Source organism: Rhinopithecus bieti, unplaced genomic scaffold, assembly GCF_001698545.2.
Source record: "Rhinopithecus bieti isolate Rb0 unplaced genomic scaffold, ASM169854v2 scaffold_61465, whole genome shotgun sequence".
Classification (NCBI taxonomy): Eukaryota; Metazoa; Chordata; class Mammalia; order Primates; family Cercopithecidae; genus Rhinopithecus; species Rhinopithecus bieti.
This window is the reverse complement of record NW_016824041.1, coordinates 1,000,006-1,012,776: the sequence shown is the minus strand read 5'-3', so window position 1 is coordinate 1,012,776 and position 12,771 is coordinate 1,000,006. Positions and strand designations below refer to the sequence as shown.

Here is a 12,771-nt window from a genome sequence, read left to right as displayed (position 1 = left end):
ACTGCACCTGGCCAAGGGCTTTAGTTTTAAATACTTGAATATTTTAGAAACAGAATTATGGACATCTTCAGATCAAGACCAATGACTAATATATTCAATTTATAGGAAAAAATAAACCATTGAGCCATCTGTAACCTAAGCAGAGCTTTTCCTGTATGAATTCTGATAAGAAACCATATTGGGGGCTGGGCGTGGTGGCTCACGCCTGTAATCCCAAAACTTTGGGAGGCCAACACAGGTGGAGGCGGATCACGAGGTCAGGAGATCGAGACCATCCTGGCTAACACAATGAAACCCCGTCTCTACTAAAATACAAAACTTAGCCGGGCATGGTGGCGGGCACCTGTAGTCCCAGCTACTCGGGAGGCTGAGGCAGGAGAATGGCGTGAACCTGGGAGGCGGAGCTTGCAGTGGGTCGAGATTGCGCCACTGCACTCCAGGGTCTAAAAAAAAAAAAAAAGAAGAAACCATATTGGGGTGTTGTGGCATGCTAACCATGACACTCTCGTATAATCTGATTGATTGGTGGCAAGTTTTGTGAGTCTGTCACGTGTGTTTTCAGAATAAAAGTGGAACACACTTTTGGTTGTTCTTGTTCTTCCAATTAAGTTCATGGTGTTTCTACTATTTATTCTAAATCCTTGATATTGCAAAATCAAAGGTAAAAAAAGTACAAGTTTAACTACATAATTAAATGCTGTACTTACTTTAGTTTATTACCCCAAATGAATAATATTACAAAACAGCCCTACTTTTCAAAAAAAAAAAAACAAAACAGGCCCAACTGCTTCTGTTATTTATAGGAAAAACAAATAACATGGAAAAAGAAAAGCAGGGCAAAAGGAACCAATACTCAATAGATATGAAAACTACCAGAGGGCTGGGCACGGTGGCTCATGCCTGTAATCCCAGCACTTAGGGAGGCCAAGGTGGTTACGTAAATTACTTGAGTCCAGGAGTTCTAGACCAGCCCAGGCAATGTGGCAAAACCCCATCTCTACAAAAAAATACAAAAAATTAGCTGGGTGTGTTGGCATGCACCTGTAGTCCCGGGTACTCAAGAGGCTGAGGTGGGAGGATTGCTTAAGCCTGGGAGATGGAGGCTGCAATAAGCCACGACTACACCACTGCACTCCAGCCTGGGCAACAGAGTGAGATGCTGTCTCACAAATAAATAAATAAATAAAAATGAAACTGCCAGAGGATCTATGAGAGACACTCATAATCACCTTGTAACATGCAAAGGACATTCATTTAATAGAAAAGAAAGAATAAGCAGCGCTTTTCCAGCCCCCAATGGCTACATACTCTGTGATAAAAATATGACGTTCTGGAAAAGGGAATTTTGGGGACTGACGGAATTGTTCTTGATGATGGTGGTGGTGGATGCGTGACTCTATGCCACTGTCAAAACACGTGGAACTACACACTAAAGAGAGTGAACTGTATGTATATAAATAAAAAAATACAAAGCAGCTGCTTCAAAATCAACAACAATGTAAAACAGAGTGGATCTCCTTCATAGTAAATGTATACGTTTTAAAAACTGTATTATATAGTATACCTATCAGACTTTGGTGTGAGTAATACTAACATGCACTCTTTTTCCATAAATTCTGAACACTTTTTAAGAATCCTGTCATTCAAACCCTATTTCAGTATTAGTATAGATACCAAAATATTCATACTGCCCCTTTGCTCCGATATCTATTACGTTTCAGAAAGAAATTATAAGAAGCACTAACTATATAAAGACTATTGTCTTGAAGGACTTAAAATCCCATCTTTATGACCAAGTTCAGCTGCTAAATCATGCAACACAAACAAACCACTTCATCTCCCTGTGCTTGGTTTCTCTAATTTTAAATGATGAGAGTATTCCTTCCAACCCTAGCACAGAATTACCCATTCCACTTCACAAAATCATTCTGTTATTTGTGAAGGAGCCTGTGTTTCTGCTTCTTTCATATCTTCTACTCAAAAAAACTTCATCGCCACAAGCTTCCTCTTTCTATGTGCCAGGAGTGATGCTCTTGGCTTTAGAATTAATGACTTATAAGTTATTAAAGAGTTCATCATTCATGGCTCACAGCATGTGCCTTCTCCTCCCTTGCCACCATGAGATTAGCGGTTACTATCATTCCTTGACTGGGAAAACCAAGTGTGGAGAATTGAAAAAGATCTGTCCAAGATCGTAAGCTACAAGAAGCCATGATGTGATCCCCATACTCTTGGAGAGAGGGGAAGCTATCATCTTCATTCTACCATAGCTCTCAATTCTCTGGGGACCACTGGCGGACTCTGAAGGTACGTGGCCTCATGTCTAATTCATATGGCACACTGTCTCCTGCTCTTACCTCCGCTGGGATACAATGGATGGAAGCTGATAGGGAGATGGACAAGATGCCTGTCACTGAAACTCCCTGTTTCAGTCTGGTTCAGGTGTTCCCTCATTCTGGTGGAAACAACACCACATATTTTTTTATTTAATTTATTTATTTATTTATTTATTTATTTTTATTATACTTCAAGTTCTAGGGTACATGTGCATAACGTGCAGGTTTGTTACATATGTATACTTGTGCCATGTTGGTGTGCTGCACCCATCAACTCGTCAGCACCCATCAATTCATCATTTATATCATGTATAACTCCCAATGCAATCCCTCCCCACTCCCCGCCCCATGACAGGCCCCGGTGTGTGATGTTCCCCTTCCCGAGTCCAAGTGATCTCATTGTTCAGTTCCCACCTATGAGTGAGAACATGCGGACAACACCACATATTTTACTGAGGCGGAAAGAGAGAAGATTCAGGTTATTTGGGAACTGTAGGTGTTCTCTTTTCAAGAGTCAATTAACATTGGCCTAGGATTGTTGTTGGCTACCTGTGTTTCCTAGCGTTGCAGTGCATGAACTGACGTGCCTATGAACAGCGCACATGGTACAATCAATCCCATTCACCATCGAGAGCAGTTACTCTGCTCCTCTCATTCCTTGTGCAGGATGAGCTCTGGTAGTATGGGAAGCTGAGGGATGGAGGGAATTCAAGCTGCTTTTGTCTGAGTTTCAGAAAATCTTCCAGATCATTTGGAGTAGCACTTTGGGGTATTGCATTTTTCCAGTCCCTTAACAAGGGGAAATTGTTCATTGTTAATTTTCCCCTTAACAAGGGCAATTGGAGACCGGGCGTGGTGGCTCACACCTGTAATCCCAGCACTTTGGGAGGCCAAGGCAGGCAGATCACGAGGTCAGGAGATCAACACCATCTTGGCCAACATGGTGAAACCCCGTCTCTACTAAAAATACAAAAAATTAGCCAGGCATGGTGGCGGGTGTCTGTAGTCCCAGCGACTCAGGAGGCTGTGGCAGGAGAATGGCGTGAACCCAGGAGGCGGAGGTTGCAGTAAGTAGAGATGGTGCCACTGCACTCCAGCCTGGGCGACAAGAATAAGACTCTGTCTCAAAAAAAAAAAAAAAAAAAAAACCCAACCAAACGACAACAACAAAAAAAAACAAGGGCAATTGGGTGGAATAAATACAAAAGTTATTTACACTTACTAGGCACCATGCACCATTCCAGGCACTTGATATGTATTCATACATTTCATTTGCACAATGGTAGGTAATGTTAGTATCTCCATTTTACATACACAGAAACTGAGAATCAGAGAGATAACATAATTAGCCTCACGTCACACACACTAGGAATCTGCAAAGCTGGATTGGAAGCCAAATGGTCTGGCTCCAGAGGGTCCCTTCCCTCCCCAACACTGAATACACCACACTAGCCCCGTCCAGTTCAGCGTCCCTGGGCACATTGAGAAAATACTCTTGGAAACAAGGGGAAATGTACTATATTAAGAACAATCAGAGAGGTGACGCTATTGTGTAAGTACTTGGTACTCAGTTTCCTCCTTTGGTCAGAATTTTACAAAAATCACTCCCACGCACTGCCTATGGCGGCTGGCCTGAATTCTAAATGGTGACAATAGTGGTGGTTGGCATCCAGATGTGGACACGGTGACCGTGACAACGAGAGAAATTCAATGCCCAGAGGCCATTGTTTCATTAATCCTACCGTCCACAGTGTAATATAAATAGGAATGTCATGACATTAATATACTGTAGAGAGGGAGAAAGGGGAGAGATAGAGGTGATAACAGAATTAACAATGGCTGAGCTGGAAGATATACCCCCATTGCTGTAACTCTCACAACGATCTTATGAAATTGGTATTGCTCTCAATTTACGGATGAGTCAACGGAAGCCCATGTTAAGATAGGTTAATTGCTCAAGATCTGAGAGCAGGTAAATAAAGCCTAAGTCTGCCTGCCTCAAATACTTTTGCTTTTTCACTGCATGCTCCAGAGTTAAAGCAAAATAATACAGGAATCTCTTCTGAAATGACCTAGCCCAATTTCTTCATTTTACAGATGAGGAAACTGAGGCCCAGAGAGGTTAAGTGACATGTCCAAGGTCAAACAGTTATTTACAGACAAAGGCTAGAACTTAGAACAGAATTGTGTAGTGCGGGTATCTAAGTCACAAGCCTCTCTTACACAGTACTTGAAAGCACTTCAAAAAAAAAAAAGGAAATTAAACGTTCACACATGGCTCATAATCCTTACTTTCCATTTGCTTAGATTCTACTGTTCTTAACTGTGCAGTGTGAAGTGTTTAAAAAGTCAAAGTTCATGAGCTACTGTTCCAATCCTTAGTGTCTTCTGGTGTCATCAACACTCATATCCTGGCCGGGCGTGGTGGCTCACACCTGTAATCCCCGCACTTTGGGAGGCCAAGGCGGGAGGATCGCTTGAGCCCAGGAGTCCAAGACCAGCCTGGGTAACACAGTGAGACCCCATCTCTAGTAAAAAACCAAAACAACAACAACAAAAAACCCCTCACAGCCTTGGAGCCACCCAGAGAGTCTTCTGGCCCTTTTACAAATATCTTTGAAAAGAAATGTTAGCAAGTCATAGTCACTGCTATAAGACTGTCTCCAGACCAATTCCAGATGTATTTTATGGGGTGGAAGTTGAATTGAGACAATTCCTGGCCCGGCGTGGTGGCTCACACCTATAATCCCAGCACTTTGGGAGGCTGAGGCAAGCGGATTGCTTGAGCTTGGGAGTTTGAGACCAGCCTGGGCAACATGGCAAAACCCTGTCTCTACTAAAAATACAAAAAATTAGCCAGGCATGGTAGGGCACACCGGTAGTCCCAGCTACTTGGAAGGCTGAGGCATGAGAATTGCTTGAGCCCAGGAGGCAGAAGTTGCAGTGAGCCGAGATCATGCCACTTGCACTCCAGCCTGGGCGATAGAGTAAGACCGTGTCTGAAAAACAAACAAAAAAAAGGCAATTCCTACTTTCTAATAAATTCTCAAACACCTTGAAAACTTTCTTTAATGTCCTAGAACCAAAATTAACTGAGGCTCAGTTTGGTTAAATAACTTGTTCAGTGACTGACAAGCTGTTAAGTAGTGAAGCCTAGGATTCAAAAGATCTGTCCTATTCCAAAGTCTGTATTCTTTCATCCACATCACGCTGCAAGACCAAAGACCTCATGCAAAGTAACAAGGTTTAATAACTGAGGCATCTCAAATTAAGTTACAGATGTGAAAAATTAACAAGAACATTGAATCTCACAGAGAAGCCTTTGTGAGAATACGCAGTAATGGAAAATACATTCAGATTTGGCTGAAGGCAAAATATCATCGTGTCAATTCTATGTTCAAACATACTTTGGACTCATTGTCTTTTTTTTTTTTTTTTTAATAGAGGAAGCAGAATATTCAGTCTAGAGAAGAGATGAAAACAAGGGAACTTTAATGGTTAGAGGCGTACACAAGAAACAGTGTACCCCAGTAACCATACAGTGGGATACCAGTGTACCCCACTAACCAATTTACTACTCTTAGTACCATACTCTTTCCCATTTTTCCTCCAGGAAAAGGGAGGCCAAGAGAACAGAAATCTTTTTTTTTTTTTGAGACGGAGTCTCACTCTGTCACCCAGGCTGGAGTGTAGTGGCGTGATCTCAGCTCACTGCAACCTCCGCCTCCCGGGTTCAAGTGATTCTCCTGCCTCAGCCTCCTGAGTGTCTAGGATTACAAGCATGCACCACCACGCCTGGCTATTTTCTGTATTTTAGTAGAGACGGGGTTTCACCACATTGGCCAGGCTGGTCTCGAATGCCTGACCTCGTGATCCACCTGCCTAGGCCCCACAAACTGCTGGGATTACAGGTGTGAGTCACCGCACTGGCTGAATGGAAATCTTAACAAACCACATTCTGCCTCTTACTTCGAATGCCTAAAGAGCTTGTGCTTGTAGATTCAGCTTTGTCGCTGAAAAAAGAAAAAGAAAAAGAAAACTCAGTCTAGTTCATGTAGTATATCCTAAAAGTTGAAGTTGGATGAAAATATTTTTACTTTTCAGTGAACTGTTATTACAGGATGTGGAGAAAGCCTTAGTCTGGAATATCAGAATTTTGCATTTTCTTTGAAAAGAGGAAGCTACTCATTTATGAGAATCACAGAGTCGACTCAAAGATTTGTCATACATTTTAGGTTTTTTTGCTTTGCGTTTGCATAACAAGTTGATGATTGTTGAAACTGGCTGATGGGCACATGAGGATTACAGTACTGTTCTCTGCACTGTTGTGTGTGTTTATAAGTTTTTCTACTAGAGTTTAAAAATTACTCCTGTGCAAAGAGGATGGGCAAAATTTGTTTTAACATTGAGGAGGTTGAACACTCAAAATGGGAAGGATGTGACCAGGCCAGTCAAAACCTATGTAGAATAATTGTGAAAAGGCTCTTACTTTTTTCAGATCTTGGCTATGTTGATTTCCTTTCCCAAGGAATTATATTATGACATCTTAAGTCGTTTCTGGAACATGATACAGCTTAACAAAATAAAACAACCCAATCAACCGGCTGGGCACCGTGGCTCACGCCTGTAATCCCAGCACTTTGGGAGGCCGAGATGGGCGGATCACGAGGTCAGGAGATTGAGACCATTCTGGCCAACACAGTGAAACCCTTTCTCTACTAACAATACAAAAAATTAGCCGGGCATGGTGGCGGGTGCCTGTAGTCCCAGCTACTTGGGAGGCTGAGGCAGAAGAATGACATGAACCCAGGAGGTGGAGCTTGCAGTGAGTCGAGATTGTGCCACTGCACTCTAGCCTGGGTGAAAGAGTGAGACTCCATCTCAAAACAAACAAACAAACAAACAAGAAACTAAAGCAACTCAATTCCTGCTCCTTTCCTGTGATATGATTGATTTCAAAAACAGATACTATTGACATCCTTCATGTATTTAAGGAAACACTCTTCTAATGGATAATACTCACTTCATAGTGTTATGTAAGAGGTAAGTGAAACATTTTGGTGGTCATAAAAATTACATCAATAAAACTAATGGAAATCAAAATGATCAAGAACAGTATCCCAGTCTGGGCAACATAGTGAAACCCCATCTCTACAAGAAATTAAAAATGAGCAGGGCATGGTGAGGCAGGCTTATAGTTCTAGCTACTGGGAAGGCTGAGGAGGGAGGATTGCTTGAGCCCAGGAAGTTGAGGCTACAGTGAGCCGTGATCACACCACTGCACTCCAGCCTGGGGAACAAAGCAGGGACCTTGTCCCAAAAAAAAAAAAAAAGAACCGATATCCATCTGAACATGTCAATTTACTTAAAGTTTCACACATTTCCTCCTATCCATCTTTGGGTACATCTATATCTAGTTTTATATGGTTGGTGAGCCATGGCATGGACATCCTTCCATAGTGAAATTTAAGCTGCTTTTATTCAATGCCTTGAGGATCTCATTAGTATAGGAATACAAGACCACGTTTAGGTTTTTCTTAATAAATGTTCACATTAATAAGTGGATAAACACTTAACCTGTCATTTTACCCCATTTTTAAAATTTAATTCTCAAAACATCCTTACTAAGTAGCCATCATTATGGTGACTACAAAATGAAGAGTTTTAGGTTCAGGGTACACAAGGTCATCAAACTAATGGAGATAAAGCTAAAATTCAATATTGGGTTTGTGTCACTCCAGAGTCCATAATATTTCCTTAATAGAGTACTTCCCAAACATCAGTCATTTGCATACCAGTTTCATGAAGTCTGCCATATGCAGTCAACACCATAAAGCCTTTCCTTATATCAACTAGTTTTTATTTTTACTGGTGGTTGGAAATGAACAGAATCAGCATTTGCTGCAAATCTATATACATGTGCCAGTCTCGGTAAAAGATGGTCCGAGTTAGCAGTTCTCAAAGTGTGGCTCCCAGAGGAGAAGCCTCAGGATAACCCAGGAAGCTGTTAGAAATGCAAATTCTGTAATGGGACATGGATGCAGCCGGAAACCATCATTCTTAGCAAACTGTCGCAAGAACAGAAAACCAAACGCTGCTTGTTCTCACTCATAGGTGGGAATTGAACAATGAGATCACTTGGACACAGGAAGGGGAACATCACACACCAGGGACTATTGTGGGGTGGGGGGAGGGGGGAGGGATAGCATTAAGAGATATGTCTAATGTAAATGACGAGTTAATGGGTGCAGCACACCAACATGGCACATGTACACACATGTAACAAACCTGCACGTTGTGCACATGTACCCTAGAACTTAAAGTATAATAAATAAACAAACAAACAAACAAAAAAGAAATGCAAATTCTGGGGACTGCTCCAGACCTGCTGAATCAGAAACTTCAGGGTAGGGCCCAGAAATCTGTGCTTTAACAGGACCTGCTGAAGATTCTGAGGCATAGTCAAGCCTAAGAACCCCTGTACTATATGCATTAGCTTATTTAATACTCATAACTTCTCTGGGAACTAAGTACTATTTATTATCTCCATCATCACAGATGAGGAAACTAAGGCCCAGCATAAACTAACACCAGTGTCACACAGTTAGCAAATATTGGGAGGACAGACTTACACTATGTCTGTCTCCAAAGTCATTTACCTAATAGCATGTGGGCTCAAACAAAGAAGGATGGAAGGAGATGCTTTTGTATTGTGTAGAGAGAAATAGGGTAGAGATATGTATTATCAAGAGATAATGTAGATGTCGAGTATATATTGATTATTGTACTATGTACATTAATATATACATATATCAATTATATATAGCCTTGATATACAACTAATATTTTACTGTTTTTAAAAGCCATCGAAATGCAATACTTCATCTAAAACAAAGACAACTGTCTAGGTGTGATGGCTCACACCTGTAATCTCAGCACTGTGGGAGGCTAAGGAGAGAATCAGTTGAGCCCTGGAGTTTGAGACCAGCCTGAGCAACATATCGAGATCCCATCCTACACAAAATTTAAAAATGAGCCAGGTGTAGTGGTGCATGCCTGTAGCCCTTGCTACTTGGCAGCCTGAGGCAGGAGGATCACTTGAGCCCAGAAGGCTGAGGCTGCAGTGAGCCAAATTAGTGGCACTGCACTCCAGTCTGGGTGACAGAGGGAGACCCTATCTCAGAACCAAACGAAGACAAAAACAACTGGTGCTTTTACGCCTGTAATCCCAGCACTTTGGGAGGCCGAGGTGGGCGGATCACAAGGTCAGGAGATCGAGACCATCCTGGTGAACACGGTGAAACCCCATCTCTACTAAAAATACAAAAAATTAGCCAGGCGTGGTGGCAGGCACCTGTAGTCCCAGCTCAGGAGGCTGAGGCAGGAGAATGGCGTGAACCCATGAGGTAGAGGTTGCAGTGAGCCGAGATTGTGCCACTGCACTCCAACCTGAGCAACAGAGCGAGACTCCATCTCAAAAAAAAAAAAAAAAAAAAAAAAAAAAAAAAAAAAAAAACTCTTATACAATTGGTAAGGAATGACAGGAAGATGAATCAGCTGGAGAAATGATCTTGCTGGTTTAAAGCAGTAGAAAGGGTGTTCATCCTTTCCGCTAGAATTGAATTCATGATCAGTTCAGCTTAGTAGATATTTACCAGCCATGATTGTACTTATACTTAATTCAATATTCACTTTATATATATTTTATGCTAATATATACTTTAATCCAATTTGTCTTGTTTTATAAAATGTTCTAGAGATTAGGAATTAAGAGCGAATTAAGGCTGGGCGTGGTGGCTCATGCCTGTAATCCCAACACTTTGGGAGCCTGAAGTGGGCAGATCACGCGGTCAAGAGATTGAGACCATCCTGGCCAACATGGTGAAACCCCATCTCCACTAAAAATAGAAAAAAATTAGCTGGGCGTGGTGGCGGGCACCTGTAGTCCCAGCTACTTGGGAGGCTGAGGCAGGAGAATTGCTTGAACTCAGGAGGCAGAGGTTGTGTGAGCCGAGACCATACCACTGCACTCCAGCCTGGTGACAGAGTGAGACTCTGTTTCAAAAAAAAAAAAAAAAAAAAAGAGCGAATTAAGAGTAGCGTTTCCCAATTATTTCCTTTTTAGGGGTAGCAAGCAGAAATTTTAGGGTACAGATTCTCCAATGAAGGAGATGATCCTTCTCCAATAGTACAGTGGAGCCAGTGGCTGGAAACATCATAAATGATTCTACAAAAGGCTATAGCTATTTGTTTATTCTGTAAATACTTTATAACCTGCCTAAGGTTTCTCTACCAGGAGCTCAGCATCTTACGATGTAGACTCATCAATCTAGGTGCTAAAGAGCTGGGATACATTGTAAATTAAAATCTTCCCCTGTGATCCTACCTGAATTACTGACCTGGGAAGAGCCAAGAGCCTTTTACTGCAGAGATTAAATAAGCCAAACAGGCCCATATCACTAACACAATATTTTGAAAATCATGTTCACATTTATTATGCTTACTTAATATTATCTGGCTGTCCAAAAATATTATTTTAAGAGTCCGTTCAATGGATACAAACCTGTGGAAGTATTTGTTTTTGTGGAATTTCTCCTTCAGCCAGAATTTATCTCCATATTGACAAGACAAATACCAGTGTGGATTGTCCTCCAGCCCCCCAAATAGCGTTATTACAGACCCGAATGTCCTGGTGACATTTGTTAAGACATGATTCTACCCCATCATTCAACGTTTATAATTCTCAGTCACCGGTCCAATCAGCACGAGTGAATGCATCCTTTGTGGTCCTAGAAACTGAATTCAAAGTCTGGGCTGATGTACAGAGAACACAATGCATACTTTGAAAAAGACTGGGACTGATCCAGCCACACCCAGATGTAAGGCCCCAGTGACCTTCCTGCAGAGAACATATACCTTCTAAATAGCTCAGTGTTTACAGTTGTTGAGAGCTGGAGAGATGCTTTGAGTTTCTTTCTACTGTTGTCTCTTCTTAGCCTCTCATATTCTTACAGTCTTGGTTTTTTTTGCTAAGCCAGCAATTCAGGAGAAGTCTACATCCAATTAAGTCAGAAGAAGCCCAGTGCATGAATGTGAGTAGCCTGGGAGTGGTACTAGCAGGAGGAGGGAGTGGGTGGCAGGTGTGGAAGAAACTCACACCAGGTGCAAGGAAGGCAGAAACTAAGTGGAGGCGTCTGCATACGCCGCCTGCAGCGACTTTCTCTTGGCATCAGAATCCGAATGCATCATGGGCCCAGGTTGGTTGTGTGGGAGCCAGATTTTCTAAGGACAGACTCTATCCCATTAACATTTTATCTGGAATAAAGTGGGGCTTGCTAATTCTCTCAGGACTCTCTCATATTTACTGACATCATTTGTTGGCCTGGCCATTGTGGACTTTTACCTACTGTTTCTCTAATCCTTACTACCAAAAATTATCCCCACCCTAGGTACAGGGTACACTTTCTTATGTTCCGCCCATCTTCTCAGAACTCTCCAGCACATTCCTGCCCCTCCTCAGGCCCTTCCACACCCATCCAGCACCCTGCATATTGTCAGATCAGGCAGGTGCATAGTGATGCATGCAGCGTAGAAGTAGTGGTGGAGAACACAAAGAACAAAATATGTCACTTTTCTTATGCTTCAGGAGCTCAAATACTGAGGAGGTCTGGTAGAAGAGCTATTCAGTTAATAGGTGACTACAATTCAACGCTGGCAGCAGTGGCATTAGGTCCAGGAGAACCCAGAGTTGAAACACAAGGATCTGGGAGGGAGGTGATCAGACATGGCTTCCAGAGGAAGTGACTTCCAAGGTGGGCCACAAAGGATGAAGAGTTAGAGTTAGACATAAAGGATGAAGAGTTAGACAGGAAGGGCACTGGACAGGAAGGACATTCTTTATGAGAGGATGTCATAAAAAGCCATAAAAAAGTAGGTGAAAATTAGACCGGGTGCCGTGGCACATGCCTGTAATCCCAGCACTTTGGGAGGCCGAGGCAGGCAGATCATGAGGTCAGGAAATCGAGACTATCCTGGCCAACATGGTGAAACCCTGTCTCTACTAAAAATACAAAAATTAGTTGGGCATGGTGGTGGATGCCTGTAATCCCATTTACTTGGGAGGCTGAGGCACGAGAATCGCTTGAACCTGAGAGGCGGAAGTTGCAGTGAGCTGAGATCGCGCCACTGCATTCCAGCCTGGCAACAGAGCAAGATGCCGTCTCAAAAAAAAAAAAAAAGAAAAGAAAAGAAAAGAAAAGGTGAAAATTGCAGAAGCTGGCCGGGCTCGGTGGCTCAAGCCTGTAATCCCAGCACTTTGGGAGGCCGAGACGGACGGATCACGAGGTCAGGAGATCGAGACCATCCTGGCTAATATGGTGAAACCCCGTCTCTACTAAAAAATACAAAAAACTAGCCGGGCGAGGTGGCGGGCGCC

General features: G+C 42.5%; 1 protein-coding gene across 2 annotated transcripts in view; it reads right to left on the bottom strand.

Moving 5' to 3' along the window:
• The window catches only part of LOC108522006 (N-acetyllactosaminide beta-1,6-N-acetylglucosaminyl-transferase-like), a 99,763-nt gene that overhangs the window by 23,966 nt on the left and 63,026 nt on the right, over positions 1-12,771 (bottom strand). The window lies entirely within an intron of this gene.